Raw genomic sequence first — 20,978 nt, 5'->3', positions numbered from 1 at the left:
TAGGGAAAGCCTATACAATAAACTATCAAACTATTACTTGGCCACACAATGATGAACAAGGCTACATAAAGTTATCCAGTGAGGTTTCTAAACTATCGCCAGTCTTGTTATGTCCGAACAGTAAATTAACTTTAGCACATTGGAGCTGAGCCAAGAGATCAAGAGAGCAGTTTTTAATGCAATGTTTCAGCGATGGAGAACCATTAATGGGTCTCCCCAAGATCACATTTTAGGATATTTTTGCATGAATAATTGACTGATTCAACCATATATGCATTACAGATCACCAGATGACAGTTACATTGGTTTTTAAGATAGACAAATTAACCAAACACAACAAATTAAGACTAGTTATCTTGGCATTCATAAATCAATGATTCCAAACCTGGCCCAGAATTCTTCCCTAGACATTGCCAAATGGAATAAAGGCAGGGCATGTGTAGTTTCTAATATTTCCTGGGTAATTCTAGCCCATTTTGGGGAAGCACTAATTTAAAAGATAAAATTAATTAAATTATCTGAACAATGATTATAATATATGTATGGCCCAAATAAGCACATATATTTAGTATTATTTGGATACTGTCTTCTTTCATCTGCATAACCTTTGCTCTAGCACAGTGGTCAGCAAACTCATTAGTCAACAGAGCCAAATATCAACAGTACAATGATTGAAATTTCTTTTGAGAGCCAAACTTTTTAAACTTAAACTTCTTCTAATGCCACTTCTTCAAAATAGACTAGCCCAGGCTGTGGTATTTTGTGGAAGAGCCACACTCAAGGGGCCAAAGAGGGGCATGTGGCTCACGAGCCAAAACTTGCCAACCATGAGTCTAGCAGAACTAGTTTAATATCCTTATTTTTAAATCCACAATTAGTACTTAAAAGAAATTCATTGGCTTCTTGGACAAAAATCTTTACTACTGTCTTATCTGGCTGGTAGGAAGATTTCTTGCCATTTGATAAGAAATCTTATTACCCCAGGCGTTTGAAAGTCTATGGAGACTTCAGTTGACATTATCTAGTCCTCTTAATTTAACACTATTAGCATTTCTAAAACGAATCATCAAAGTATTCTAAATTAATTATGCTATTTGCTAATAAAGATGTTTAATTTTCAATGGAAGGATATCTTTAACATACCTGCTTCAATACAAGAATCTTATCTGCTTCAGCAAGTATGTGAATGTGTGTGTGTGTGTATGTATGTGTGTGTGTGTGTACAATAAGGTGCGTCTCACACTCCTTTTCACATTCCTGGCTCAGATGTACCAATCATGATGTACCAATAATATACCAATACAATGACAAAACTAGGCAAGATAGGAAAATTGCTTACCTGTATGTGTCTAGTAAATTCAGAACAGACAGTTGATCTGGTCGATTTAGGAAACATAAAACAGAGTCTATCCAGGAGGGAAAGTTTCCTAGATAATTCAGTTAAGATAAAAAAAAAATACATCCTGAAAAACACCTAACATAAAGGCACTGTCTAGTTGATTGCAGAACAAGAAAGACTGTTTATTGAGGGACATAAGGCAGGGCCCAGCTCAGAAAGGCTGAGTGCTGGTGCATAAGGCTTCCAGAAAAGGAAGGAAGGAATGCTAACCAATCCAACTTCCTGGAGCTTATCACTTCTCCAGAAGTTGTGGTATTTAGAATTGCTTGTGTAAGAAGTAATAAAAACCTGGCAGGCTGGTACCTGTTAAGCTGCTGACATACGTTGCCCATACAGTTTATAGGCTGGTTCTGTGTTCGTTCAGGGTGGCCAGGTTAGCTACACAGCCCGGGTGCTAGCAAAACAAAGTAAAGTTTGGAAACAAAATCAACTCTGACCTCAGTACCACCTCCTTTTCTCTCAACTTCTGATCACGGGTGATGCAACTTTCGTCTGGAGGCAGATGCTGGCTTCTGGGATGACATCAGCTTGGTGCTTTGAAGTGCTTTGCTTGTCTCTTCTCATGTGGCTGTTTTTTCCACACAAGTTTCCTTGCTACATAGCTTCTTTGCTTTGGTTTACTTTGCTATTTTGACCTAAATCTGTTTCCTTTGTTCTTCACTGGTCCTCAGAGACTCAGCATTGGTTACTCTGATGTGATCTGGGTGTAAATACAGTGTATGAGAGGAGGAGTGAAGGTTTTTACAGCAAATGCTCCCAAAAGGTATTTCTGAGAAGGTGGCTTACTGAGTCTTTGTCACACAGATCCTGCCCATTTCCGTGTGAACACTACTGAGTGTTGGTTTCTTGCTTGGTTTGGGGCATATCTGAATGTTTCCATTTGGTTTAGTAGGTTTTTAGTAGTAGATTTATTCTAAAATTATTTCCTAAATATAATGAAAACAATAACAGTATATTTTTAGCAAATCAGTGCCACTTATCAATTTTACCCTATAATTTGTAAATATAAGGCTGGTAGAAATTGTGAAGCAGGTTAACAGAATTGGTGTAGGTGGTGAACTGACAACCCTGGAGTATACCATTTATACATTTGTCTGTGTAATGGCAAAGTGACTCACCTTCCTACTTGGAAAATTTAATCTCAAAGGAAGAGTTTTCCAAAATTAGATTCATGTGGGGGTGGGGGGTGGGGTGGATCCTATGGAAATCAGAGAAGCTGGTCACCATTAAAAAACACAGTATTGGTAAATTATATTCTCACATTAGAGCTGAAAGTTGTTGTTTTAAAAAGTTTTTATTGATTTTAGAAAGAGAAGGGAGAGGGATAGAGAGCTAGAAATATTGATGAGATAGAAACATCAATCAGCTGCCTCCTGCACACCCTCCTACTGGGAATTTAGCCCCCAATAATGGCATGTGCCCTGACTGGGGATCAAACTGGTGACCTCTTAGTTCATGGGTTGATGATACTAAACCACTGAGCCATTCTGAGAGCTGGCAGTTTTATATGCTCCTCCATTTGAACATATTTCACTTCTCTTTAAATGGTACTTCCATATCTTGCTATGCCAGCAACCTGGGAATTATCTTTGACAGCTCTGTTTCTTTGCTTCCATTGTCAACCTATTACCAAATGTGGTTGTTTCACCCTCCAAAGTACATTTTGAGTCTGTCAAGTTTTATCTCCCTTGCTGCTACTTTTTGCCTAGACTTAACCTCTACCTGGTCCTCTTGCTTTCACACTTGCCCCCTTCCCAATAAATTCTGTATAGAGAAGCCAACAGGATCTTTTGCATGTGAATTTCTATTTTCATCAAAATTGTAAATGTGCATAAAGTGTCATAATCTTATAATTCTTATACCAACTACTCAGAAATATCAAAGAGCTGTCTCTTCTCCATCCTCCATTCTCAGTCCCCATCAGTAACAACTTTCACCCCTTTTACTTGTTCCCTAGGCATTTCTCTATATTTCTAAATTACCTGTTTATGCAGCTTTTACTTGATTTTTCTGTTTTAGATATTATCTTCTGATGTTCTCTTTACCATAGAAGATAAACATTTCACTCTCTTAAACACCCCTACCCTTCTTAGTCCCAAGACATCTTCTTCTTTTTTTTTTTTATTTGTCCTAATTTTTTTTAAAAAAATCAATCTTTATTGTTCATATTGTTACAAAGGTTCCTCATTTCTTCCCCCCTTCACCAGGTTCCCACCCCACCCTCTGCCCCCTCCCCATCCCCCATTGTCCTCATTTATAGGTGCAGTTTATGTTCAGTCTCTTCCTCCCTCCCTTTCCCCAATAGTAAATCCCTTTTCAGATAGTAAATCAGTTACTTAGCATTTTCTCATATCAATAATACCACCACATGCCCAATGATACATTTCACACAAAAGACATTTCCAAATAGGTCAACCAGCCTCATCCAGGCCCCACCCAAGGCACTCACAGATCAACACCCCAGCCCTATACTAACTCAACACATCCATATCTAAGCCTTCATCACTTGATTTAGCAGACCCTCAAGTTCCCACAAAAGTTTCCAGCCATGTCTGAGAGGCAGCCGTGGGGCAGGAGCAGGCGAGAAGCGAGCTGTTCCGGGCCTGGCTGCTCCGGGCCTGGCCTCTGTTGCTCTGGTTCGTTCCACAACCAGCTGCTCTGGGTCTGGTCACCGCCACTCCTGACCTAGTTGCTCTAGACCTGGCAGCTGCTGCTCCGGGCCTGGACGCACCCGAACCGGCTGCTCTAGGCCCAGCTGCTCCGGGCCCGGCCACTTCGGGCCTGGCCGCTCCCAGCCTGGCAGCCGCTGCTCCAGGCCTGGACACACCCGACCTGGCTGCTCCGGGCCTGGCCGCTCCCAGCCTGGCAGCCGCTGCTCCGGGCCTGGCTGCACCAGACCGGCTGCTCCGGGCCTGGTCGCTCCCAACCTGGCAGCCACTGCTCCGGGCCTGGCCGCACCAGACCCGGCTGCTCTGGGCCCGGCTGCCCCGGGCCCAGCCGCTCTGAGTCTGGCCGCTCCCAGCCTGGATGCTCCGGGCTTGGCTACTGCTGTTCTGGACCTGGCTGCTCCCAACCCAGCTGCTCTGGGCCCGGCTTCTCCGGGTCCGGCCACTCCGAGTCTGGGTATTCCTGGACTGGCCACCCTGGGCTTGGCTGCCTCCGCCTCAGGCCTGGCTGCCACTGCCCCAGGTCTGGCTGCTCCAGTGCTGGCTGTTGTTGCTCTGGTTCTGGCTGCTGCTGCTCTGGGGCCTGGCCGTTGCTGCTCCGGGCCTGGTTGCCATTGCTTTGTGCCTGGGCACTCTAGGCCTGGCCGCCGCTATTCCAACATTCTGTCCTTTTTTTTTTTTTTAAACGCATTTATGTTGCAATGTTGGCTGGTGAGTTGAGTTCTGACTTAGTCTTTGATTTTTCAAGATCTTCTTTGTATTTTTTCTTAAGTAATTTTACTATCTTTTGCTCTCACTTGATTTCTTCACATTGAGAACTTTGGTTTCTTCCTCCTTGTCCTGGGAGCTCAGCAGGTTGGCCTGTGGCACCCCTTTGTTCTCCGCGGGCTCCCACACTGCTCCAGCCTGTTGCCGGGGTCGGCGCTGCCCAGGAAGCAGCCCCCGGCCTTGGCTCCGTTGCCTGTGCTCAGAGGTCGATGGCTCAGGGGCACCCCCCTCCCTGGGGGCCCCGTCGCCCTGCTGCCTGCAGGCACCCAGCTGGCTGGTGTCCTGTCGCCCGGCTCCCTGCTGGCGCCTGGCTGGCTGGTGCCCGGCAGGGGCTCCTGCTCCCAGTCTGGAGCTTTTTTTTTTCTCCCTCCCGCTAGGGGAGTCTAGGATCAGAGTCAACAGACTGTCCTCTGTGCTAAGTGCGCGCGACTCTGGGGGCTCCGCTTTTCGGCACTCCCTTGGGATTCCGCCTCACAGCCCTGTCTTCCCCTGCCTGAGCCGGGGTCCCCAGGGTCTGGTCCAGGACTGGGGTTCAGAGCAGTCCGGACTGAGACTCAGTGCCACCGGAGGCTTTGTTTCTTCACGCTAGGGTAATCCAGCATCAGAGTCAACATTCAGTCCTCTGTGCGCAAAGTGTGCGCGACTCCGGGGGCCCTGCTTTTCGCTGCTCGCTTGGGATTCTGCCTCGCAGCCCCGTCTCCCCCACTGGAGCCTGGGTCCCCAGGGTCTGGCTCATAACTAGGGGTCAGCGCTGCCGGTTCGGGGGTTTAGCCCAGGCTGGGGGTTTTATTTCCTTCCTGCTAGGGAACGCCAGGCAGCACCCAGCCTTCTCCTCCTCTCCGGCTGCGACCTCTCCGCGCGCAGCATGTCTCTGTACCTTAGGCTTTTTTTCAGCTCCTCTGATTTTCCTTCTGGTTTTCTCTTTCCTTCTTGTTGTAGAATTTTCAGTCAGTCGACTACCTGTAGCTCTGGGCGATGTCCACTCTACATTTTAGTTGTATTCCATTGAAATTGTTGTGTGCTGCTGCGGTTAGGTATCTACCCGAGCAGCCATCTTGGATCCTCTCTCCCAAGGTATCTTCTTAATAGAATTACATCATAATTTTGAGTTAGATTGAAATTTAGTTTGTACTGTCTGAATATGAGTTTTAGGGACAGCTGAGTCATATGGAATACTATTCTTATATTTCCTTTCTGTTTGACTTCTCATTTCCCCTGTTAATAATAGTCTTTGCTTCTCTCTCTCGCTCTCTCTCTTTCTCTCTCTCTCTGTATGTATCCTATCTAATAATAGAGTAATATGCAAATTAACCATCACTCCCAGACAAAAATGGCAACCCCCATAGCCACAAGATGGCAATGCCCAGTCCCCTCAGCTCCGCTGCTGGAGTGTCCTGCCTGTCCACAGGAGCAGTGAAGCTGGATCCGCCTTCAGAGGGGTTTTTGATCTGCCCCAGACATGGGAGTCAGAGCCTGAACAGCAGGGCATGGGGGCTTCGTTCTCAGGGTGATGGCAGCAGTGGGGAAGTCCCAGGCCCGGCAAACAGAGCCAACACAGTAGGGCTTGGGGGCTTCCTTAGCACGGTGGTGGCGGGAACATCCCCAGGCCCAGCAGACAGAGCTAGGACAGCAGGACTTGGAAGCTTCGTTAGTGCTGCAGTGGTGGGGAAGTCCCCAGACATGGCAGGCAGAGCCAGACAGCAGGGCTTGGGGACTTCCTTAGTGTGTCGGTGTCAGCAAAGCCCCCAGGCCTGGCAGACAGAGCACACTGCAGGGCATTGGGGCTTCTTTGGCATGGCAGGCAGAGAGCAGTGAACAGGGCATGGGGGCTTCATCTCCATGGCTACAGCAAAACCTCCAGGCCCGCAGAGAGCAGAGAACCATGGGGAGTGGGCCTGAGCCATCAGTAGGACATCCCCTGAGAGCTCCTGGATTGTAGAGAATGCAGGTTGGGCTGAGGGACCCCCAGGCATGAATTTTGTGCACTGGGCCTCTAGTGTGTGTGTGTGTGTATGTATATATATATATACAACTAAAATGTAGAGTGGACATTGCCCAGAGCTACATATGTGTGTATATATATATATATATATATATATATATATATACATATTTATAATACATGTATATGTATTATATATAATATACATGTAAATCACTAATCCATCCTTAATTCTCCATGAAAAGTAGAGACCTTGAGTATTAATACATGTTTATGTTTCAGTCCAGTCCAGTGACTATCAATCCTGCAACACAGCTGCTCAAGGGTTTTATTTTACCATCATTTTGAGGATTTCTATTGCTTTTCTTTTGTATTAGATTTCTTATGTCTTAGATCCAGGGACTATCATGCTTTTGTTCTATCTTTATGTTTGATTGAGAAAATTAATTCCAGGTTGAAATGATATTTGCTCAACATTATATAGTAATTACTCCACTGTTTCTAGCTCCTAGTGTTAATATTGAGCAATCCAATGGTATTCTGGTTCTGGATCCTCTGTATTGTGACACTCCCTCATTTTTATCTCATGAGTCTCTTTTAGGATCAGCATGTTTCAGTGTGGGTTTCTTCCTGTTTCTTGTGAGGTCCTCTTTCTGCTATTTCTTTATTTTGGCTTTGACTCTACTATTAGAGGCTTTGTTCAACAATTCATGATCTCTGCTTTCCATTCCTATTAAAACAAGCTGCTGGAAGCTTTGTGGGGAGGATATGTCAATAAATTGGCAAACTGAGACCCATGGGCCAATCTGACCGACCTACTGCTTGTTTTTGTCTATCAATAAGGATCATTTTTATATTATTAAATGTTTAATAAAATTACAATAATAATATTTTGTGGCATGTGAAACTTTTATATTTTTATTCTAATTAGCTTACTGTAGAAAAAAAGAGAAGCCTAGTAGCTGCAATTCCTGTATGGAAAAAAATGATCTCACATTCCCCTCCATGGTCTTGTATTCTTCATTAAGTGCAGTTCTTACCTTTTCATAGCTCCTATCTCAGCTAGCAGAGATCCCCACACCATCACAATCAGTTGAGGCACCATATCTTCAGTCCTGCTTCCATCTAAATGATTTGAAAAGAAAATGGTGACAGAATTGTTCTAGATTAAAAAGAATAACAGTAGGCCCAATATGTTATTGTACTGCAGTGTTTCCCAAAGTGTGGTACGCTTACCCCCAGAGGTACGAGAAAAGATCGGTAAAGGTACGCGTTGCACCCAAGTTTGGTGGGGATATGCACTGCACCGTACTTAGCTGCGCCTAATACATTAATACATCCTTTTTTTCTTTTTTTCTTTTTGACGAGGGGTATGGAGCGTTATGAAAATTATAGAAGGGGTATACATATGTCAAAAGTTTGGGAAACACTGTGTATTGTATCAAGATGTGAAGGTCCCAGATGATCGTGTGGGATGTTTTGTACTGGAGAGGTAGGTTGGAGGCAGAAACATAGCAGAGATTAATGGGAACATATGCATTTTCAGTGTCTGATGTTATTTGAATCTTTGAGGTGAACAGGACCTTTCAAAGTGTTGATCAGGTCCCATCGCTCTGCTACTCAAATATCCCCATGGTTTCCCATCACATTTACCCCCAATTCAATCTCCAGGCCACCTCCTCTCCTGCTGGTTTACCCTTTGGTTGCTCTGCTCATCCCTCATTGGCTCCCTGACTGAGCTCAGCTAGTTTCCTTCCCAGAGTCTTCAAATTTGTTCTTTCCTCTGCCTGGTACCTAAGATCTTCAGATGACTTAATCCCTTACTTCATTTAAGCATCTGTTCCAATGTTACCTCCTCAAGGAGATCTTTCCTAACCACCCTCTCTAAAATAGTTTCCACTCATCACCTGTCACTCTGAACCCCCTTTTTTTTTTTTTTTCCAGTGAGTTGTTTGTCTGTTTCATCTCAGACCCATTCCCCATCTCCCTCTACTCTCTGTGTACTGCAAAGGTTGATTCTTACAAATTACATATCTCAGCCTCTTTACCAATTGGCTTCCAATTAAGTTTGTTTAGAGAGAGACATTCATCTTTTGTGGGAGGAAAGAAGGAAGGAAGAGAGGCAAAATTCAGGAGATTTCTCCACTTTTCTCTCTCTTTTGGGTGGCATTTTTGGAAATGACTATATGTCATCTGGTTCCAGCATCTGCAAAGTGGTCTTGGCTTCTGGGCTTTGATAACAGGACCTCTTCCCTTCATTCTTTAGCCTTAGGGGCAATTGCAAATCTCTGGAGTGTCTTATTGTCACCTATGGCTCTTTAAGAGTTTCTGACACCAATGCAACTAATTCCTCAAATTAAATTCTGGACTTCTGTTCATTGGACTACTGTTTTTCTGATAGGGTCTTCACTGATATATCCTGCTTTATGTTTTCCATAGCCAGTATCACTACTTGTTATATTATTTTGGTTTAATTGTTTATTTTCTTTCTCCTCCATTAGAATATGACTCCAGAGAGGTCCACATACTTGAGGACTCTATAGAGTAAGCATTTAAACCTGCTGAAAAATAGAAGACCATACATTCCCATTCCTCATCACTTATCAGAGAACTGGGGAAAAAAAATTCATGCTTGAGTTTCTCCTGGAGAGCAGGGGGAAGGAAGCATGCACATTGAGAAAGGTGGTGCCTGGGTCAGTTGCTACAGTGAAAGCTCTCATTGTTCTTAGAAGTTCTCTTTTATGCTTCTAGCTTCAGGAAGAGACTTATCCAAGTTCCAACTCAAGGAACCAATTGAGAATAATGGGAACTGGTCCTGTGGAGGGGAAGAAGCCCAGCTGAAGTTGGTGAGCACAGTAGAAGATGGAACTTGTGGACTGCAGGGGGAGGAAGAGGCGGAACTTTCCACTAAGCTGAGCAAGTAGGAACTCTCATATTAAAACAAGAATAGCTAACGAATGTGTGACACCTAGTTTGTGTCCCCTCATAAGCATTTTGCATTATTAAATCTAATATGAATCTATGTGAATAACAATGTATAAAACTGTATTAAACCACATATTTAAAAATACCAAAATTAACTGCATGTTATATATGTTTTTAAAAGCTGGGCAATTTAATTTGTTCTTGAAATACTGATTTACTTTTTAACAGAACAAATCATAGAGATCAATAAATAAACCAGTAAATATCAATCCCAGACACACACCAGCATATAGAATGAGAGAGGATAACTGCTTTGCTAAACATAAAAATGACAGATGGAAATGAAGGATGACTTCTAGTCTCCTCACAGAGGGCTGTGCACAAGTGATATGTGGGCCTCTCTTCTACTTCATAATATTTTTAGTAGTTGCTTTCATTTCCAAAGGTTATTTAGTAATATGGGTCTTAATTTCAACTAGGTAGAATCGCTTGGGTATATTTATTATTCATTCTAATTTTATTGGATTATGATTACAGAATGTGGCCTGTAAAATCTCTGATTTAAAATTTTTGCTGAGGACATTTTTTTTTGTGTGTGTCCCATGATATGACTCATTTTGTAAATATGCCCTGGGCATGTAGGAAGAAAAAGAATATATCTACACGAAGCACCTCTACTTATATTATTAGGAGTTTGTTTACTATATTTTTGACTCCTGTTTTCATATTTATTTCTTCTTCTTACTTTTCAGCCCACTTCTGAAACAGGTACTTTAAAATCTGCCACTATATATTATTTATGTTTTGCACTTCTAGAGATTTTTTCCAAGAGAATTTAATGACTAATCTTAGTCAATTTTGTAATTTTGTCTTTGTGTCTCCCCCACCCAACTTTATATATTTCCTCTTTCTAAAGTCATAAAATGTGTCTTTTGTTTGCTTTGCTCCCTTTTCACTCTGGACTAGTTATATGTTGGGTCTTAAATACTTTTAAAAAATATTTGTTTAATTGATGTTTGCACTGGAAATATAGAAATATGCAAATATAAAAATAGAATGCAGAATCTTTAAAACACCAATACAACAGCTTTACAAATTACGATGGGAAGAGCTATGGAAATATGAATGGATAAGGAAAATTATTTTTGGAATTATAAGGAATCAGTAAAGCAGAATTTTAGCATTAAATCATATAATTGAAAACGATGAAAGTACCAACAACACAATAAAAATGGATGGAGGATATAAACTCATTCACAGAGACAGAAATGCAAAGCCTTTTCTCAAATACCAGGAGGGATACTCAACCTCACTCATAGTAATAGAGATTGATATTAAACTGATAGGAACTTCTGATTCTGGACAAGATAGAGTAAGGGGACCAAGTATAACCTTCTTCCTTAGAAAAGTAGAAAGCTGAACAAAATATGTGAGGCAATGGTTTTCAGATATTGCACAAATGCAGCCCCAGGGTTGTGATCCCCGAGAAGAAGAAACAACAAAAAAAGAGAGCCGTAAGTGCTCCAGCTTACTTTGCTAGGAGACAGCGCATAAAGAGGGAGCCCAACAGAGCTGGGCTATCTTACTCAGAAGAGGAGAGAACTTAGAGTTCAGGGAAGCCCAATGGTAGAATCTGTGGGGCAGATACTAGAAAGGAGGGACTGGATCAGAGAAAAGGCACTGGAAATCTGAAGGGGGTTCCCTTGAGTCTTTCACTGATTACCAATCTACTCATTCTTGAGATTAAATTACCTTCAGCTGGGCTAAATGCCACTGACATCCATAAGCAGACAAATCTAGGATCTCACCCAAGGCTGGAGTAGTCTGTGTTTACATCAGCCAGAGTGGGAAAATCTAATGCTTGGTCATTGGGTAGAATCTTAAGAAGGAGATCTAAATTGGTTCTAGACTACAGTCTGATGTGGACATATTTTAGCAGTTTAAAAGCAAGCCTTTAAGTAAAACAACTTATTTAAAATTACTTAATTGTCCATAAAAACACAACACTACTTGAAAGAATAAAAGAAATCTGGCAAAAGAACAACATAAATCATAATGTCCAAATATCTACCAGCATGTAAAAGTATAAATAAATTCAATATAAACACTCAGACAGAAATGATAGAACTAACAGACAAGAATGTGTAAAAAGCTATCATAAATGTTTTCTATGTCTCAGAAAATAAAAATAATATGAGAAGAGAAATGGAAGATAAAATAATGGTATTTGTATATTTTCAAATAAATGAAAACTCAATGTTTGAAATAAAAATATATTGAGAGAGGTTAATATCAAGTTAGTATCTGTAGAATAAATGGTCAATGAACTTGAAGACATAGCAATAGAAACTATCTAAAATGAAGAACATGGAGGCAAAAAATGATGCAAAATATAACAGTAGCAGTAATCTATAAGGCAGTATTAAGTGTTGTAATGTACATTTAATTAGAGCTCTATAAAAGAATGTGAGAATACAAAAATTATTTTAGAGAAATACTGATAAAACATTTTCCAAATTTGAAATTAAACCCTTAAACCAAAGACATTCAATAAATTGAACATGCAAAAAAACAGAACAAAGCATATCAAAACCACTGACAAAAATATCTTAAGAGCAGAGAGAGAATAGACACTTTATGCACAAAGAACTGAGATAGGGATGCTAGAAAAATTCTTACCAGATGCTATGCAAACCAAAAGATGTAGAGAGATATCTTTATCATACTAAAGGAAAATAAATGTGTTAGTCTAGAATTTTTTAACCAGTCAAAAAGAGTTAAAAAGAAAAAAAAGAGAGAGAGATTTAGTCATATAAAAGCTGAAGGAAATCATAACCAGCACATATTACTAAATAACCTTTGGAAATTTGGAACTTTACAAAATATTTTTTAAAAATTCATCAGGAAGCCCTAGCTGGTTTGACTCAGTGGGTAGAGTGTTGGTCTGTAGACTGAAAGGTCCCAGGATTGATTCCAGCCAAGGGCACACGCTCAGGTTGTGAGCTCTATCCACACTTGGGGACGTGCAGGAAGCAACTTATAAATGATTCTCTCTCATCACTGATGTTTCTATCTCTCTCTCCCTCTCCTTTCCTCTCTGAAATCAATAAAAATATATTTAAGAAATTCATTAGGGACAGGGTAAACAATACCAGAGAGGTAAATCTGGATTTATACAAAGAAATGAGAAGCACTAAAAATAGAAAATATATGGGTGATATAACAAGCATATTTTTCTTAAAAATTTATTTTTAAAGCTAATTACCTATTCAAAGCAAAAACTATCAGCAATGTATTGTGGAAATATAGCATATATAGTAATAAAATAGATGACAATATTGACACAAAGGATAGAAGGAAGGAAATGAAAGCATAATGTTATGAAATTCTTATACTATACATAGGTAAAATATACACAGGCTAAAAAAATACTTAAACCTAGACGGTGATAAAAGAAAGACATAAACTGCAAACCCTAAGACAACCACAGAAATTAAAACAAACAAACAAACAGAGATACACCTAATAAGTCAGTAGTGGAGATAAAATGGGAAAATAAAAAACACTGAGTTAACCTAAAAGAAAGTAGGAAATGGGATATAATGAAATAGGAAATAATATATTTAAATTCAACCACATTGTTAATCACATTGAATATATATAGTCTAAATGCCCCAATTAAAATGAAGAAATTGTCAGATTAGATAAAAATGCAGGATTCAATGATGTGATATTTATAAGAAACACATAAATCTAAAGATTATATATATATATATATATATATATATATATATATATATATAATTTGTTTGAGAGAGAGAGAGAGAGAGAGAGAGAGAGAGAGAGAGAGAGAGAGAGAGAGAGAGAGATTGGCTGCCTCCATAAGCCATAAGCACCCTGTCTGGGGACCAAACTCAAAACCTGGGTATGTGGGTATGTGCTCTGACCAGGAATTGAACTGGTGACCTTTGGGTGCATGGGATGACACTCAACCAACTGAACTACACCAACCAGGGCAACAAGTCAGTTTTTGAAGAGGACATAATTCTAAATGTGCATGCAACTAATAACTGTGTTTCAAAATATATGAAGCAAAAGCTGATAGTACTTAAAGGAGAATAGATAAATACACAATCATAGGTATGGATTTAACACTACTCTTTCAGTAATTAATAGCACTACTCTTTCAGTAATTAATAGAACAAGTAGATAGAAAATTAGAAATTGTATAGAACACTCTATAGTATCAATCAACTAGACCTAATTTGCATAGAAAACTTCATCTAATAACAGAAGAATACATATTCTTTTCAAATGAACACAGAACATTTATCAGGATAGACCAGGCTCTGTGTTATAAAACAAGCCTCAATAAATATAAAATGATTGAAATCATACAGAGTATGTTTTCTAACAAAAACAAAAAGGTTAAAAATTGATACAGAAAAGATATCTGAAAATCCTAAAGATGTAAAAATGAGTCAACACACTTCTGAATAATCCCTGGTTTTAGGAAGAAATTACAATGGTAAATTAGGAGTCTTTAAACTGAATGAAATTGAAAACATGATAAAACAAAATCTGTGATGTGCAGCTAAAACAGTGCTTATTAGAAGGAAATATATACCGTCAAGTGCATATATTAAAAAGGAGAATAGTCCTTTATTTATTTATTTTTTGGTACAGAATAACTGTTTTTCACTAAGGTGAAAAGGAATTAAATATGTAATTCAATTTCCAACTAGCCATTCAAAACTGGCTTCTCTCACACAGTTTATATTTCTTACAATAACTTTAACATAACTTTTATTTGTTCATCATAAAAGCTGAAATAAATTTAAATATCTGAATTTGATAAACTCTATAAAACATTTCACCTATGAGGAAGAGGTATATCTTACATTGGTGTAGGCACCAAATTTGTTCCTTTGTCCTTCAGATGACTTTCATTCAAGTTCAGTGATGCCATAGCAAGATCATATGTCTCTATCTAACCAGCTTTTAGATTGATGGAGAATTATCATGTCAAATTTATGATGAGAAAAATTCCATTTTCATTGATTGTCTTATGACATAGCTAAATAGTTCTGTCAGCTAAATAATTCCTCATTTGTTTAAAATGAGGTCTTAAATCAATGATGCAAGCTTAAATTTTAAGCAGCTAGAAAAAGAAAATTAAATTAAACCTAACATAAACAAGAAGAGATGAGCTAATAAAGACAAATCCATAGTCAATGAAATAGAAAACAGGAAGGATGAAGAAATAAAATGAAACAGAAAGTTACATTTTTAAAATAACCTATACTATTGGTAAACTTCTAATCAGATTGGTAGAAAAGAGAAGGAGAGATAAAACACAGTATCAAGAATGGGAGAGCTGAAAAATATGGTAAAATAAGGTTTTGTGCATGCTTAAAAATTCTCCAGAAGGATAAAAAGTGCTAATAAAACTGTTGGGAGAAAGAGAAAATGGACACTATATTTGATAAGTTTGTAGTTTGAATTCTACACTATGATTTAAAAATAAAGTAATAAAAATGAGAAGAAAGATATCCCTGAGATGAAAAAAATATCTACCTACGAGGAAAGAAAGAAAAATGATGGATGCAAAATAAGGATTTGGATGAAGTTAATTATGATGCAAATTGACTAGACATTTAATTAATGTCCTTAAATCTTTCAGACATGCATGAAAGATGAACAAATGACTATAAAACAAGTTATGAAAATCTTGAAAATACACTCATTAAAATGTACTAAAAATATTCAGATCAGTGTACAACTTAGTAGCTATGGATAACATTATTAAGATAATTACCATCTTTATGAAGAAATAATTATAGAAAGCAGACTGCAGCTATATCACTGTGCCTATAGTACACATGAAACAGAGACATACTTCTTGTCTTAGGAAGGCTAGGGATTCTTGATGAGGACAAGACCTAAACACAGGAAATTTCAATGAAACAAGCTGAAATATGGCAGGAGGTGGCTGTATGATTAGGAAAGTTTTCAGCAAGGAGATGGTCTATGAAGTGAGCCTAGATCAGGGATGGGGAACCTTTTTTTCTGCCAAGGTCCATTTGGATATTTTTATAACATCATTTGCAGGCCATACAAAATTATTAACTTAAAAAAATTGGCCTGCTATAATGGGTCAAACATTTAGTTAATGCTTTGGCAGGGTCAGACCAAATGATTTTAGGGGCCTTAAATGGCCCACAGTGGGAGGTCCCCATCTCTGGCCTAGATAGTGAGCAGCAATAAAATGAGGGGTTCCCTTTCTAGGATAAGTTGGGAAGGAGCACAGGGAGGGAATGAGACAATGAACAATCAGCCTAGAGGAAAGAACTCCACAGGCGAGATGGAGAAGGTAAAGGTAGGGCATAAGAGGAGGCACAAATATGGAGAACCTGAACACTTGTTTATGGTGTTTGCCTTTCTTTCAGGTACGCGATGCCCCTGGAAGGTTTGAGCAGGAATTAGCCCTGCACTGTGAACAGGAGGGATGGCAGCACCGAGAGAGCGCAGGCAGAGACCAATTAGGAAACTGCTGTAATAAATTAGTGTGAAGCGGTGACTTCAATTCTGGACAAGGGTGTGGCTGTGGGATTGGAAAGGAAGGCATGAATCCAAAAGAGATTACTTCATAAGACTCAGATGTGTAGGAGAAAAGGAAGGAAAGGGAAGAATCAAAGATGTTTCCTGGGTTTGAGATAGTCTTGCAGAAAGAATGATGGTACCATTGACAGAGATGATGGAATCAGGAAGAGATACTGGCTTAGAGGAGGAGGGAAGGGGGGAGTTTGACAAAATATTGTGTTGGGAGTGGTATATTGGGAATCAAATAAAATGTCCCAAAGAAATTAGGAAAAGAGATCAGATTAGGATAATATAAATATGGAAGTCATCAAGAGACCAACGGTAGGAGAAAGAGGGAAATTAGCTTCATTGACTTGAGGGGGCAACTGATGAAGGAGTGGCCTGTGCAATAACGGCTAAGGCTGCATTCCTTATTCCTGCGCTATTTTCTAATACTAAACCATCAAAAGAAAGAGAAACATTAAAATAAGCCAACAATTCAAGGCAAACACATGCTGACTTTGTCTGAGTATACTCTGCATTTTTAAACCAGTTGGGTTCAGTACATTTTACTTCTACTTGTTTTCTTCCGAATTATCTCAATATGCAGAGCCCACCTCTGCCCCCACCCCAGGGCCTCCTCTCCACGAAGTGATTAAGTCTGAGTGCGCCTGCCCTTGCCTTCCCTGTGTTCTCGGTTGCTTGAGTGTTCTTTTTATCCCTGCTCAGTTTAATTACCATGCAAACCCTCTGTTGAGTTCTTAATTAGCCAGATATCTTCATCTGAAGACTGGAAACCCTGGGCGCTTTCAGCATATATTAGAGAACTAAAATATGAAATGAAAGAAAACAGAGTTTTAGCCAACACAAGCAAGTGACTCATTTCCTTGGGAAAACATACAAGGTTTATGTTACTCTGGCAACGATATTCCCGAGCAGCGCCCCTCCCCTCCCCGTGCAGAGTTTTATGTGTTCCTGTTACAGTCAGTGTTCCACGGTGACCTCATGGGGAACCAAGGCACTTGGTGATTCATGAGACAAGGGAACGGTGCTTTCCTGTCCATAGCTCTCTCCTTCTGACCGAAAGAGAAGAACTGTGAGAAGAGGGAGAGAACTCCGGACTGTGTGCTGTCCTGGGGTGTACATGTGGTCCTGCTGTGACTTTCAAAACACAACTGATTCGTTTGTTAGAATTCTAAGTGTCTGTTTTGCTAAAGGAAGCTGATGACGTCATGGTGTGCAACCTGTATGTGTGCGGCAGGGGGAAATGAAGATTTAGAGGCCCATTGCAGAAGGGCCCCAGATTTTTCTTGGGACTCACATCATGGTTGGGAATTTCTGAATGCTGAGGGCTAACATTTCAACCCAGATCACAGCATCTCTCCAGAGGAGAAATGTGGACAGCAAAAACAGTTGCTCTCACCCTTTTTTTCTTCCAGGTTTGAAGCTCTCTGTGGTACTTGAAATGGAGAGAACCTTCTTCCATTTATTAGGCTCTTACTGCTGATGTTATTTTAAAATTATGGTCTGGAATGAAGGAGGGACGTTTCAGAATTTTAAGCTGAGAGATGCTTTGTGAGGAGCATTATGTTTTTCATTGAAAAATAAGTAAATTTTATAGCTATTGGAATGAAACAGACCAAAAATTACTGGGGCTATGAAGAGTTTTAGTGTCTTTCTCATCACCTGTCTTCAATAGATTTTTCAGCTTTGCTCAGTCATTGTTTTCCCCTCAAAAGGTGTCCTGCCAGTTCTCTTGGCTTTGGAAAGAGAATAGAATATATAGATAGGACTAGTAGGTGGATGAAGGAGAACAATTTAGTGTCAATATATATACAGTATATATGTAGTTCTGTTTATATACTATGTCAATTTATTGTACATCATGAAAGGTTAGGAGAGAGAAGATAAGTTGAAAATAGTAGAAAAGGCTAAAGAGAAAAGGAAATTTTTTTTGAAGGATTTGAGGAGAAAGAACCAGGAATGGATCATATATGTGACCATGACAAAAGGAAAGAGAAAAAAAATAGGATTTTAAGAATTGCTGGAACTCAGGAATCTTCATCATAGTGTATCTTCTGATAATGGAAAAGGACCTGATTTATCTTGAAACTGAAATTAGACTTGTTTTCAGGAATTGCATATTTAAAAATATATATATATATATTTTATTGATTTTTTACAGAGAGGAAGAGAGAAGGATAGAGAGTTAGAAACATCAATGAGAGAGAATCATTGATCAGCTGCCTCTTGCACACCCCCCACTGGGGATGTGCCCGCAACCAAGGTACATGCCCTTGACCGGAATCGAACCCGGGACCCTTCTATCCGCAGGCCGACGCTCTGTCCACTGAGCTAAACCCGTTTCGGCAGGAATTGCATATTTTAAAACACAATACTGCTCTGGAACATGAATCATATGGATCATGGAATTGTAAACAATAAGAAAATTATAATTATTTTAAAAAATTGCTTGACATACTTGAAATTATTCCTACTAGAATGAGAATCTTAACTTGGGGAATATTCAGTGAAAATTTGTGTTTGTTTCCTTCTGTGTATGATACCTAATATTAAGATATAAAGCAAAAGTCAACAACAATGTATTTTGATCCAAACACTCCCTTTCAATGCTGTCATCAAGAAGGTGGCTCTTCTGTGAGTGACCTCTGCCAATGTAAACAAAGAAAAGGCATTTGGAGCCATTTGAAGTTCTAGTCAGTACATTATATTTTTACATGATTTAAAAAAAAACTAAAAGAAAATAATTTACTGATTTTTTTATTGACTTTTCTTGTTTCATAAACATCAACTATGCTTCTGAGTTATTATTTAAAAGGAAAAGTAATCCATCAGTGAAATTTAGCTTTTGAAACTACAATTAGAGTTTCCCATAGGAGTATTGATGGAATACTTTCTTTTTTAAAATTAATAATTCAAAGTAGTTGCAGATATTTTCAATTAGTTCAGCAATGTAAAATGAGAAAACTAAACTATTTGCTGTGTAGGATCAAGAAAACATGTTTTACATTTAAAAAAATTAATTGTCTACCATGAGTGGGTCAAATCAAAGAGCATAAATATGTAAGAATCAAATAATTTGTATATATTTAAAGCTTGAAATATAAAATATGAATGAATTGTAAGTGACTACAGGAATTGAATTTTGATGGAAATAAACACTGATCAGAGGCTTGACCATCAGCCTTAGAAAAGATGTTACATGCCACAATATATTGTCTTTGAATGCATTATTAGTATCAATGAGCCAATGAAATGTGTCAGATTCCCTATTCATTATGCAAACTATTTGTTGGCCTAAATATTATTAAATTTCACAACAATACTGCCAAATTTTATAAGCAATATTGCTTAAGAAAATTTAGGAGAATATTCTGGTGATTTTATTCTATAATAAATTTTGACTGTTTCTATATGATATGAGAACAAATAAGACTGAGAAAAATTCTAAAATCAAGAACCAAAAAAGCCCATTAAATTAAAAATTATAATTGTGATTCAATACATCACGTAAAATTTACCATCTTAACCATTTTTAAATGTACAGACCAGTAGTGTTAAACATATATTGTTGTGAACCAATCCCCCAAACTCTTTTCATTTTGCAAAACTGAAACTCTAGACTTATTAAAGGACTACTCCCCATTCCCCTCCCCCAGTTCCTGCCAACCACCATTCTATGTTCTGTCTCTACAAATTGGACTATACTCTAGATAACTTATGTAATTGAAATCATATAGTTTGTCTTTTGTGACTGTCTTGTTTCATTTAACATAATGTTCTCAAAATTCATCCATGTTGTAGCATGTGTCAGAATGTTCTTTTAAAAATATATAAAATTCTATTCATGTCTAGATCACATATTGTTTATCCATTCATCCTCAGTGGACACTTGTGTTTCTTCCATCTTTTGGCAATTGTGAATAATGCTGCTATGAACATGGGTATGCATATAGGCTCATTCAGGCGTCTTCAAACTACGGCCCGCGGGCCACATGCGGCCTGCAGAGGAGTCTGATCCAGGTTTTTTGGGCAGTGAGCGCAGCCGAGGTGATACAGTAGGAATTAGTAGTAGTTCATATAGTCCGGCCCTCCAGCTCTCTGAGGGACAGTGATCTGGCCCCCACTTTAAAAAGTTTGAGGACCCCTGATACCTGGAAGAAGAATTACTGGATGATATAGTAGTTTTATATTTAGTTTTTGAACTACCATACTGGTTTTCCAGAGCAGCTGCACTATTTTACTTCCTTACTGTCGACACACCAGGATTCCAACTTCTTCACAACCTCACTTCGAAATTCCTTATTTTCTGCTTATTGGCCATCCTAATCAGTGTGCTGTTGTCCTTGATTAAATTTAACTAAATTCAAACATTAACATTACTAAATAGAACTAAGCCTGTTGCACATGTGGGAAGAGCCATAACTCAGTTTTTGCTTAAGTAGCTGCTACTTTGTCTTTTTAAAATATATTTTAATAGGTTTCAGAGAGGAAGGGAGAAGGAGATAGAGATAGAAACATCAGTGATGAGCTGAAACTGGTTTGGCTCAATAGATAGAGTATCGGCCTGCGGACTGAAGGGTCCCAGGTTCAATTCCGGTCAAAGGCATGTACCTTGGTTGCAGGAACATCCCCAGTGGGGGGTGCGCAGGAGGCAGCTGATCGATGTTTCTCT

General features: G+C 39.2%; 1 long non-coding RNA gene across 2 annotated transcripts; it reads left to right on the top strand.

The window, feature by feature from the left end:
• The first annotated feature begins 1,480 nt into the window (after positions 1-1,480).
• Positions 1,481-9,729, top strand: LOC123651655. Of its 2 annotated transcripts, none has more exons than XR_006740507.1 (2): positions 1,481-2,162; positions 9,533-9,729. It is a non-coding gene; the product is annotated as an uncharacterized LOC123651655 (long non-coding RNA). The 2 variants fall into 2 exon arrangements; XR_006740508.1 differs by having other exon boundaries at positions 1,481-2,234.
• The last annotated feature ends 11,249 nt before the right edge of the window (positions 9,730-20,978 follow it).

The sequence above is a fragment of the Pipistrellus kuhlii genome, unplaced genomic scaffold (assembly GCF_014108245.1).
Source record: "Pipistrellus kuhlii isolate mPipKuh1 unplaced genomic scaffold, mPipKuh1.p scaffold_m20_p_7, whole genome shotgun sequence".
NCBI classification, from domain to species: domain Eukaryota; kingdom Metazoa; phylum Chordata; class Mammalia; order Chiroptera; family Vespertilionidae; genus Pipistrellus; species Pipistrellus kuhlii.
The sequence above is the reverse complement of the archived record's forward strand: the minus strand, read 5'-3'. Positions and strand labels throughout refer to the sequence as shown.